Below are 10,704 nucleotides of genomic sequence, written 5' to 3'. Positions count from 1 at the left end.
ATCCCTTCAGGGATGGAGACTCCCAACATTCTCCTTAAATCCCTCTAGGGATGGGAATTCCACCACTTTTCCCTTAAATCCCTCCAGGGATGGGGGCTCCAACATTCTCCTTAAATCCCTCCAGGGATGGGGACTCCCAACATTCTCCTTAAATCCCTCTAGGGATGGGAATTCCACCACTTTTCCCTTAAATCCCTCCAGGGATGGGGACTCCAACATTCTCCTTAAATCCCTCCAGGGATGGGGACTCCAACACTCCTCCCTTAAATCCCTCCAGGGATGGGACTCCACCACTTCTCCTTTAAATCCCTCCAGGGATGGAGACTCCACCACTTCTCCCAGGCTTTCCTCAGGTTGGTGGCCACGTATCCCCTCGGGATGTGCCTTTTCCTACCTCTTGGGAGCTGGTGGTGATTTCCTTACCCATCCTGTTCCCCTCCTCTGGGAGTTCCAAGGATTCACCCTCTGGTTGTCTCCCAATCCTGATGTCCCTGGTGGACATGATCCAAGAGCTCGAGGACACCACCACATCTTCTCCTTCCTCATCCAGACCTTCCTGCTCATCCTCACCAACATTCCAGCTGCACACAGACATCCCTTGAGTCCTCCACTCCCATCCTGAGCTGACTTTTCCAAACAAGAATTCCTGGAGGCGGCCGGTGCGGAGCAATGGCTGTTCCTTCATCCATGGATCTTCCCCGTGGATATTGGAAGAGGTAGGAAGCCTTTCCCTGCTGCTTGGCCACCGGAAACGAGGCGTCTCCAACGGATCCGTCTCCTCATCCATCTCTTCCCAATGTCCAGCTCATTTCCAAGGAGGGATTTGGGAGCGTCACCCGGCTCTCCACCATTCCCAGAGTCCTGGCAGAGGCAGGGAATGCAGCCCTAGGATCAAATTAAGAGGTCTTAAGGTTCCTAATCCACGTCCCCAAGAGCCATAAGCAGCTTTTCCGCCTTTTCCGTGCCCGCTGCGGACGTGCTCCCTCCCCTGGGTGCTGATCCAGGGGGTGTTCCAGCCCCAGCCTGGGGGAATTCCTGGCTCCTGAGGGGAAGGGGGCAGTGGAGGATTTAAAAAAACCCCTCTGAAATGCAGGGAAAAGCTCAAATCTTCTGGAAAACTGAGGAAAGGTTTGGATGTGGATGGGCGGGATCCGGGTGGGATTTTCCACACCGGGCGTGGTCCTGGGTGAGAGGAAAAGTGGGTTTTGAGGGGAAAAGGGGGAAAATCCCAAACCTCCATTTGGGAGGTAGAAACACGCTGGAATTATCACTGATTGCCATTAAAGTGAGGGCCTCTCCTAAACTGAGGGACCCCCTGAATTGAGGAACCCCCCAAACTTGAGGAACTCTACTTAAACTGAGAGATCCCCCTAAACTGAGGGATCTCCCTAAATTGAGGAACCCCCCAAATTGAAGGACACCCCCAAATTGAGGGATCCCCCCAAACTGAGGAACCCCCTAAACTGAGGGATCCTCCCAAATCGAGGAACTCCTCTGAATTGAGGGATCCCCCTAAATTGAGGAATCCCCCTAAACTGAGGAACCCCCCAAATTGAGGAACCCCCCAAATTGAGGAACCCCCTAAATTGAGGAACCCCCTAAATTGAGGGACCCCCCAAATTGAGGAATCCCCCAAATTGAGGAACCCCCCAAATTGAGGAACCCCCTAAATTGAGGAACCCCCCAAATTGAGGAATCCCCCAAATTGAGGAATCCCCCAAATTGAGGAACCCCCCAAATTGAAGATCCCCCTAAATTGAGGAACCCCCTAAATTGAGGATCCCCCTAAATTGAGGGATCCCTCCTAAATTGAAGGACCCCCCAAATTGAGAGATCCCCCTAAACTGAGGGATCTGCCTAAATTGAGGAACCCCCCAAACTGAGGAACCCCCCAAATTGAAGATCCCCCTAAATTGAGGAATCCCCCAAATTGAGGAACCCCCTAAATTGAGGGATCCCTCCTAAATTGAAGGACCCCCCAAATTGAGAGATCCCCCTAAACTGAGGGATCTGCCTAAATTGAGGAACCCCCCAAACTGAGGAACCCCCCAAATTGAAGATCCCCCTAAATTGAGGAATCCCCCAAATTGAGGACCCCCCTAAATTGAGGGACCCCTCCTAAATTGAGGGACCCCTCCTAAACTGAGGGACCCCCTAAACTGAGGATCCTCCTAAATTGAGGGATCCCTCTAAATTGAGGGATCTGCCCTAAATTGAGGAATCCCCCCAAATTGAGGGATCCCCCCAAACTGAGCATTCCCCTAAATTGAGGAATCCCCCAAACTGAGGAACCCCCTAAATTGAAGGACCTCCCAAATTGAAGAATCCCCCAAATTGAGGGACCCCCCAAATTGAGGAACTCCTCTAAATTGAGGGATCCCCCTAAACTGAGGAAACCCCCAAATTGAGAGATCCCCCAAATTGAGGGGTCTGCCTAAATGGAGGAACGCCCCGAATTGAGGGATCCCCCAAATTGAGGGATCCCCCTAAATAGAGAACCACCCCCTAAACTGAGGACCCCCCAGGAAATAAGGAACTTCCCCAAATTCTGGACCCCTCCTCCCCCCAAACTGAGGTCATTCCCCAGACTAAGACCCCCTAAATTGAGGGACCCCCCCGAATTAAGGAACCCCCCCAAATAGAGGACCCCCCCTAAATTGAAACATCCTCCCCTAAATTCTGGACCCTCCCCCCAAATTGGGGACACCCCCCAGACTAAGAACCCCCTAAATTGAGGAGACCCCCCCCCCCTAAATTAAGGATCCCCCTAAATAGAGGGTCCCCCCCAACTGAGGACCCCCCCTAAATTGATGACTCCCCTAAACTGAGGAAACCTCCCCCAAATTGATGACTCCCCCAAATTGAGACACGCCCCCAAAATCCTGCCTTCCCCCCCCCCCAAGTTAAGGACCCCCCTCCGGTTGAGACCCCCCCTTAAATCGAGGAAGCCTCCCTCAAATGAATGACCCCCCCCAAACTGAGACATCCCCCAAAATCCTGGACACTCCCCCTAAATTAAGGACCCCCTAAATTGAGGAGCCCCCCCTAAAGTAAGCTCCCCCCTCCCCAAATAGAGGACCCCCCAATTGAGGACCCCCCCCCTAAATTGGTGATCTCCCCTAAATCGAGGAAAACTCCCCAAAATCAAGACACACTCCCCAGAATTTCCCCCCTCCAACCCCCCCAAAAATTGGGGACCCCCCGATCGGTTCCCGGGCGAGGAGGGCGAGGGACCGCACTGCGCATGCGCGCCGCGCCCCCCACCACGGTGGCAGCGCCGCCCGCGCCCGCCGCGCGCCCGCCCTTTGATTGACAGCCCCGCCGGCCAATGGCGCGGCGGACCGGGCGGTGATTGGCAGACGCGTGGGCGGGGCGCGGGCGGCCCGGCCCCGCCCCCCCCCGGCGCGGTCCCCTCACGGCGGCGGCTCCATTTTCTCGCGCTCCCGCGGCCCCCGCGCAGCGCCCGCTCCGCCTCAGCCCCCGGCCCGGAGACACCCGCCGCGACACCGCCGCGCCGCCATGAATGAGGAGTACGACGTGATCGTGCTGGGCACCGGCCTCACGGTGAGGAGCGGCCGCCGCCCGCTCGCGCCTCGGGCCTGCTGCGGGCGGCCGCCGCCCTGCCCCGCCCCGCCGCCCCCCCCCCCATCCTCCCCCAGCCCCCGCCATCCCTCGCCTCCTGCGGCTGAGCCCCCTCCCCATCCCTCACCCACCGCGGCCCCGCTGTCCTTTCGTGTGGGTATCACCTGGTTATCCTGCCCAGCCTGGCTCTGAGCCCCCCGGCCTCGGGCACGGGGGTCCCGGTGCCCCCTCGGGGGCGGGTCCCTTTGCCGGTGTCTCCGCTGATAATCGCCCCCCTCACCCCATTCGGGTCGTTTTCTTCGGCTGTCACCTCTACGTCGGAGCTCCCCCTTAACTCTGTCCGGGTCCCTGCCCCCTCCCTCTGCCCAATATTACCCTGGGGGTCTGGTGTGTGGGACCCCCCGGGACCGCCGGGGTCCTTCCCCCATCCTTAATGCTCACAGCAGCCCCCACCTTCAATCCCATCCTCACCCCATAATCCTTCCCCCCTCATTCCAGCCTTGTCTGGGTTCCTTCCTCCCCCCATCCCCAATATTATCTGGGGGTGTGTGACCCCCCAGGGACCCCCTTGGTCCTTCTCTCCATCACTAATTCTCCCAGCACCCCCCACCTTCGATCCCACCCTGGATCCTTCCCTCCCCTTCCAACCCTGTGTTCCTCCCCCCCCCATCTCCAGTATTACCTGGGGATGTGTGACCCCCCCTGGGCTCTCTGGATCCTTTCCCCCATCATTAATTCCCCCAGCACCTCCCACCTTCAATCCCACCCTGGATCCTTCCCTCCCATTCCAGCCCTGTGTTCCTTCCCCCCACCTCCATCCCTCATATTACCTGTGTGTGTGTGACCCACTCAGGACACCTGCATCCTTTCCCCCATCATTAATTCTCCAGCACCCCCCACCTTCAATCCCACCCTGGATCCTTCCTCCTTATTCCAACCCTGTCTGGGTTCCTCCCCAACCATCCCCCATATTGTCTGGGGATGTGTGACCCCCTCAGGACACCTGCATCCTTTCCCCCATCATTAGTTCCCATAGCACCTCCCACCCTCAATCCTACCCTGGATCCTTCCTTCTCATTCCAACCCCATGTTCCTTCCTCCTCCCATCCCCAATATTACCTGGGGGTGTGTGACCCCCCAGGACCTTCTGGGTCCTTTCCTCCATCATTAATTCCCACAGCACCTCCCACCTTCAATCCCACCCTGGATCCTTCCTCCTCATTTCAACCCTTTCTGGGTTCCTCCCCAACCATCCTCCATATTATCTGGAGATGTGTGACCCCCTCCCAGGACCCCCTGGATCCTTTCCCCCATCATTAATTCTCCCAGCACCCCTCACCTTCAATCCCAGCCTGGATCCTTCCTCCTTATTCCAACCCCGTCTGGGTTCCTCCCCCACCATCCCCAATATTATCTGGGGATGTGTGACCCCCCCTGGCACCCCCTGCATCCTTTCCCCCATCACTAATTTCCACAGCACCTCCCACTGTCAATCCCACCCTGGATCCTTCCCTTCCATTCCAACCCTGTGTTCCTTCCCCCCCCTCCATCCCCCATATTACCTGGGGGTGTGTGACCCCCTAGGACCCCCTGCATCCTTTCCCCCATCATTAATTCTCCCACCTTCAATCCCACCCTGGATCCTTCCTTCTCATTCCAACCTTTTCTGGGTTCCTCCCCCTCCATCCCCAATATTATCTGGGGGTGTGTGACCCCCTCCCAGGACCCCCTGGATCCTTTCCCCCATCATTAATTCCCCCAGCACCCTCACCTTCAATCCCACCCTGGATCCTTTCCCCTCATTCCAGCCCTGTCTGGGTTCCTCCCCCTCCATCCTCAGTATTATCCCGGGGCTCTGGTGTGTGGGACCCCCTCCCAGGACCCCCTGGATCCTTTCCCCCATCATTAATTCCCACAGCACCCCCCAGCTTCAATCCACCCTGGATTCTCCTCCCCCATCCCTCACTGACCCCCCAGGTGGGGTTTTTACGTGATCATAACACACCCTCGTGTTTGGATCCCCCCCTTTCCCGATCCCAATCCACCTGGATCCCCCCCAGCTCCCGGGGGGCCCCAGGAAATGCGGTTGTTTTGCGGAGGGAGTGCGGGGGGCGGGGGGGGGTGGGAGGACTCGGACAATAAAACGCCGACGGGGATTTATCGCCTTTCCTTTATGTTTTACGTTATTATCCGATTTTTTTTCCCCTTCACGCATCCTTCCTACCCCCCCTAAACGCGCCGTGGCTGCAGGTCCGTGCAGGGTGGAGGCAGCCGCGGTGATCCCCCCCTCTCCATCCCCGTTCCCGCTCCGCCTTTGCAGCCTTCGGCTCCATCCAGCCCTGACTGCAGCAGGAGGGGGATGGGAGAGGCTGGCGAGCCTGTCAAATTTCCCTTATCCCCCCCTCCCCTCCCCAAAAAAAAAAAACACAACCCTTTTTCCTGCTTCATCGCGGTGCTCCCTGAGGAGAGCTGACAGCTGACGGGGGCGCGGCGCGGGGAGGGGGATGAGCCGTGGAGGGGCTTTGTCCTATTGTGGAGGATGCAGCCCGCGCCGCAGGGAGAAAAAACATGGCAGTGCCGCTGCTCCCGAGCTCTGCCGGAGGATCCTCCCGCTTCCTGCGTCCCTGGAGCCCCGGGAGATGCCGCGGGAGGGCGGATCGCAGGTTACAAACACGAGGCATTGTTTGAGGAGAGGGGGGGGAAGAGAAGCCGATGTAGTGGAGAAGAAGGTTTTCCTCGCTGTGAAACGGCCTTTCCTGCTTTTGTTCCCGGCTTTGAGCCAGGAAAGGTGCCCGGACAAAGGGATGTCTGGGGGGTTTCCCCCACTTCCCCCCTCGGGGTGGGGATTAAATTGGAAGCCACGAGTTTTCCTCCCGTCGTTTTGGGATTGATGGGGCTGCTGGCACAGGGCACAGCTGGGTTCTCCTCATCCCCCTCTTTTGGGGTTGGGAAGAACGGGAACAAACCTGGGATGTGGCACAAAGGAGACCTGCAAAGTGTGGGAGCCCTGGGGGAGACCCAACTTTCCTGGTTGCTTTCATTCCTCCCTCCCAAGGCTCTTCCTTTGGAAGGCTTAGGAGGAAGAAGCTCCTTCCCTTTGATAGGGAAAGCTGGAGTCTGCCCTAAAAACCTGTCCCTGGCTCAGCAAAGCAGGGAAAGGGACTTTTGGGGAGGTGAATTGTAATGAGCTTCCAGTGGAGGGGCCTCCAATAGACCCGAGCTCCATTAAAATGGTAATTTATGCTTTAGAGCGAGCGGGGCATCAGGTTGGTGAACACGGGGGGCTTAATCTCAAACTGACAAATTCCAGTGTAAATTTGACAAAAGGCCCCTTGTGCAATCACTTTTAAGACAAGCTCCTGCTAATGAGCAGCAGTTGAGTTAAAAGGAATAAATTATGGCCTTATTTTGAGGTGTGCTGACCAAACTCCAGAGCCTGGGAACGTGCAGGGGCGCCTGATTTTCCTTCTGATGTGCCGGCCTTCCCTCTGAAATACTAATTAGGATGGACTTCATCTGCTCTGGAGCGGCTGCTGTGGAAAAAGAATGGAAAGCAGAGGTCCTGGTGCAGCCAGGATGTTCCCCATCCTAAAATTCCCGGTGTTGGCTCATCCACTGTGGCTGGCAGGTGGTGTCGGAGCGGAGCTGGGTCAGGCTGGGTGGGCTGCAGGACTCCTCCACAGGCACATGAGGCAGCTGGAAGCCTGAAGGTTGCTCCCCCAGCAACCTGGTCAGGTTTCCCAAGGAGAAGGAAGTGGAAACACTTCCAGTCGTTTCTTTCCTTTTCCAAAGAGCCTTGAGCTGTCAGGGAAGTTCTGGTGATGTTCCCAGAGCAGACTCAGGTCCTGGAGCCCCACCAGGCCGCTGTTGTAGCCCTGAGGTTGTGCCTCTGCTGCTGCTCCGGAGGGGATTTCCTTTCCCTTTCCCAAGTGAGAGTTCAGGTGCTGGTTTAAAGGGGGAAAAGGAATCGTTGGGGCCTTTGTAGGGGAGCACAAACCCCCCCATTGCCCTGGTGGTTCTGGTTGGGTCTGCGGGGCCGCCCCTGCGTGAGCGCACGTGGGAATGATCTGGAAGTGCAACAGGAATATTTCAGGTGTTAATCTCTTCCTCAAGAAGCAGGGAGGGACTAAGGCAGCTTTAGGACCGGGATTACCGGCGCTCCAGCTACTTCAGCTTTTCCCTTCTGCGTGCTAATGAGAGACCCCCTCGCAGTGCCAAGCTCCTGGAGATGTGTCTGAGCCCCCCGGGGGGGGAATAATCCTGGTGCATTTTTAGTCCTGAATTACTGCTGATACAACAGCCTCTGACTTCCACGAGGTGGGATTAACTCCTCCTGAGCCCCTGTGTGCTGGGGGCAGGTGTTTCCTGCTCCAGAGCTGGCTCATTCCTGGTGGGAATGGCTCCTCCAAGGTGCTGGAGTCTTAATAGCTTTAAGGCCCTTGATTAGGCTTGTCATGTGTGTTGGGCATTGTGGATTAGGGATCATCTTCCTGCAGACCTGCTGCACAAGCAGGTTTGAATCTGGCACGGGGATCCCAGGCTGGAGAACTCCTCGGGTTTGGGTTTTCACACTTGGTTTTTCAGATCACCTTAATTTGCACCTCTCTGGTCTGGAGGTCTGGAAGTGGCCTGGTAATTCTTCCCTGGGGTATTTGGGAGTTGTGTTGTGCCCCATGATGGGGTGTTTGTTCTCTGCCCTCTGTGCTTCTCCCCCATGGATTATTTTCCCTGAATTCTGGGGATAATCAACCCATCCTGTTCAGCCCCAGCAGGTGAACGCTGCATTCCTGCTGGGGTTTCACTCTTTGCAGGCTGAACTAAGCTTCTTACCTGCCAGCTGCCTCCCTGCCTTAAAGCTATTTAAATCCATCACAGGGGTGCACATTCACTTTCTGGGGGAGCAGAGGAACCACACTCTGGGTCGGGATGTATTTAGTCCTTGTGGAAATAAAGCACCTCCAAGTGACTGCGAGGACCAAGCGGGGACTCACCATCCTCTGGTAGCTCAGGGATTGTCCAGGGGCAGTGAGGGGTTTGTAGGATGAGCTGAGGGGATTCTCCAGGTGCAGTGAGGGGCTGCTTTGGCAGTTTGTAGGATGAGCAGAGCTTGGGATTGTCCAGGTGCAGGTGGAGTTGCTTTAGCAGTTTGTAGGATGAGCTCAGGATTCTCCTGGTGCAGTGAGGGGTTTGTAGGATGAACTCAGGATTGTCCAGGTGCAGTGAGGGGTTTGTAGGATGAGCTCAGGGATTGTCCAGGTGCAGTGAAGGGTTTGTAGGATGAGCTTGGGGTTGTCCAGGGGCAGTGAGGGGTTTGTAGGATAAGCTGAGGGGATTCTCCTGGTGCAGTGAGGGGTTTGTAGGATGAGCTCAGGGATCGTCCAGGAGCAGTGAGGGGTTTGTAGGATGAGCTCAGGGATTGTCCAGGTGCAGTGAAGGGTTTGTAGGATGAGCTTGGGGTTGTCCAGGGGCAGTGAGGGGTTTGTAGGATGAGCTTAGGATTCTCCTGGTGCAGTGAGGGGTTTGTAGGATGAGCTTGGGGTTGTCCAGGGGCAGTGAAGGGTTTGTAAGATGAGCCTGGGGTTGTCCAGGGGCAGTGAGGGGTTTGTAGGATGAGCTCAGGATTCTTCAGGTGCAGTGAGGGATTTGTAGGATGAGCTCAGGATTTTCCAGGGGCAGGGAGGGGGTTGTAGGGTGAGCTTAGGATTCTCCTGATGCAGTGAGGGGTTTGTAGGATGAGCTCAGGATTTTCAAGGGGCAGTGAGGGGTTTGTAGGATGAGCTGAGGGGATTCTCCTGGTGCAGTGAGGGGTTGTTTGGCAGTTTGTAGGATGAGCTGAGGGGATTCTCCTGGTGCAGTGAGGGGTGCTTTGGCAGTTTGTAGGATGAGCTATGGGGGTTGTCCAGGTGCAGTGAGGGGTTTGTAGGATGAGCTCGGGATTGTCCAGGTGGAGTGAGGGGTTTGTAGGATGAGCTGAGGGGATTGTCCAGGTGCAATGAAGGGGTTGTAGGATGAGCTTGGGTTTGTCCAGGTGCAGTGAGGGGTTGTTTGGCAGTTTGTAGGATGAGCTATGGGGGTTGTCCAGGTGCAGTGAGGGGTTTGTAGGATGAGCTCGGGATTGTCCAGGTGGAGTGAGGGGTTTGTAGGATGAGCTGAGGGGATTGATTGTCCAGGTGCAGTGAGGGGTGCTTTGGCAGTTTGTAGGATGAGCTATGGGGTTTGTCCAGGTGCAGTGAGGGGTTGTTTGGCAGTTTGTAGGATGAGCTATGGGGTTTGTCCAGGTGCAGTGAGGGGTTGTTTGGCAGTTTGTAGGATGAGCTATGGGGTTTGTCCAGGTGCAGTGAGGGGTTGTTTGGCAGTTTGTAGGATGAGCTATGGGGTTTGTCCAGGTGCAGTGAGGGGTTGTTTGGCAGTCGTAGGAGGAGCAGAGCTCTGGATCGTGCTGGAATCCGACACGGCGGATGTCGCCAACGTGTGACGGGTGGGCACCCACCGGACGAGTTCCTGTGTCACCTGGACCAGAGGACCTCCAGAGGTCCCTCCCAACCCCAAATTCCGTGACGTGCTGGCCCAGCCCGGCCCTGCCTTTCGAAGGAAGAGCCCCGGTGGTGGCAGAGCCCGCTGTGGGAGCCGGAGGGACCGTGCCCGTCCCGCCCTCAGACGGAGCAGCGCTGGCTCGGGTTTCCCTCGCTCTGTCTGAGCCTCCCTGAACTGCCGCCCTACTTGGAGGAAATCCATGGAAAGCTCCTCGCCTCCCTCCATTCCTCAAGGCTCCTGCCTGCAGAAGGGCTATTCACAACCGGTCCCTGCTCACGAGGGAAGAGCCGATGCTCTTAAACCAGCCTGGAAGCACCGGTACCTTCGAGTCGCTCCTGTTGTTTTTTCCCGTGGATTTGTGCCCTCTCCACATTCCCAGTGCCCCTTTCTCCCTGGTGCTGTGCTCTCCAGCCATCTCAGCAGCCAGGGTGGTGCTGCAGACGCCAGGACTCGCTCTGCCATTGGCTGGGACACAGCGAGCTCCCGGGAGCTGTCGGAACCTGACCTGGTGGAGCTCTGGATTACAGTCCCTTTGCATGGAGACCATATTCCATCCATCCCTCTGGATACCCGGGGCTCTCCCTGCCC

The 10,704-nt window shown here is 56.9% G+C and overlaps 1 long non-coding RNA gene across 1 annotated transcript; it reads left to right on the top strand.

The window, feature by feature from the left end:
• Positions 1-8,717: 8,717 nt before the first annotated feature.
• On the top strand, positions 8,718-9,689 carry LOC127464986 (uncharacterized). Its single transcript, XR_007901789.1, has 3 exons — positions 8,718-8,922; positions 9,048-9,485; positions 9,527-9,689. It is a non-coding gene; the product is annotated as an uncharacterized LOC127464986 (long non-coding RNA).
• Positions 9,690-10,704: the final 1,015 nt, after the last annotated feature.

This window comes from Manacus candei, unplaced genomic scaffold (assembly GCF_025592945.1).
Source record: "Manacus candei isolate 608988 ecotype Guabito, Panama unplaced genomic scaffold, ASM2559294v1 h1tg000299l, whole genome shotgun sequence".
NCBI classification, from domain to species: domain Eukaryota; kingdom Metazoa; phylum Chordata; class Aves; order Passeriformes; family Pipridae; genus Manacus; species Manacus candei.
The sequence above is the reverse complement of the archived record's forward strand: the minus strand, read 5'-3'. Positions and strand labels throughout refer to the sequence as shown.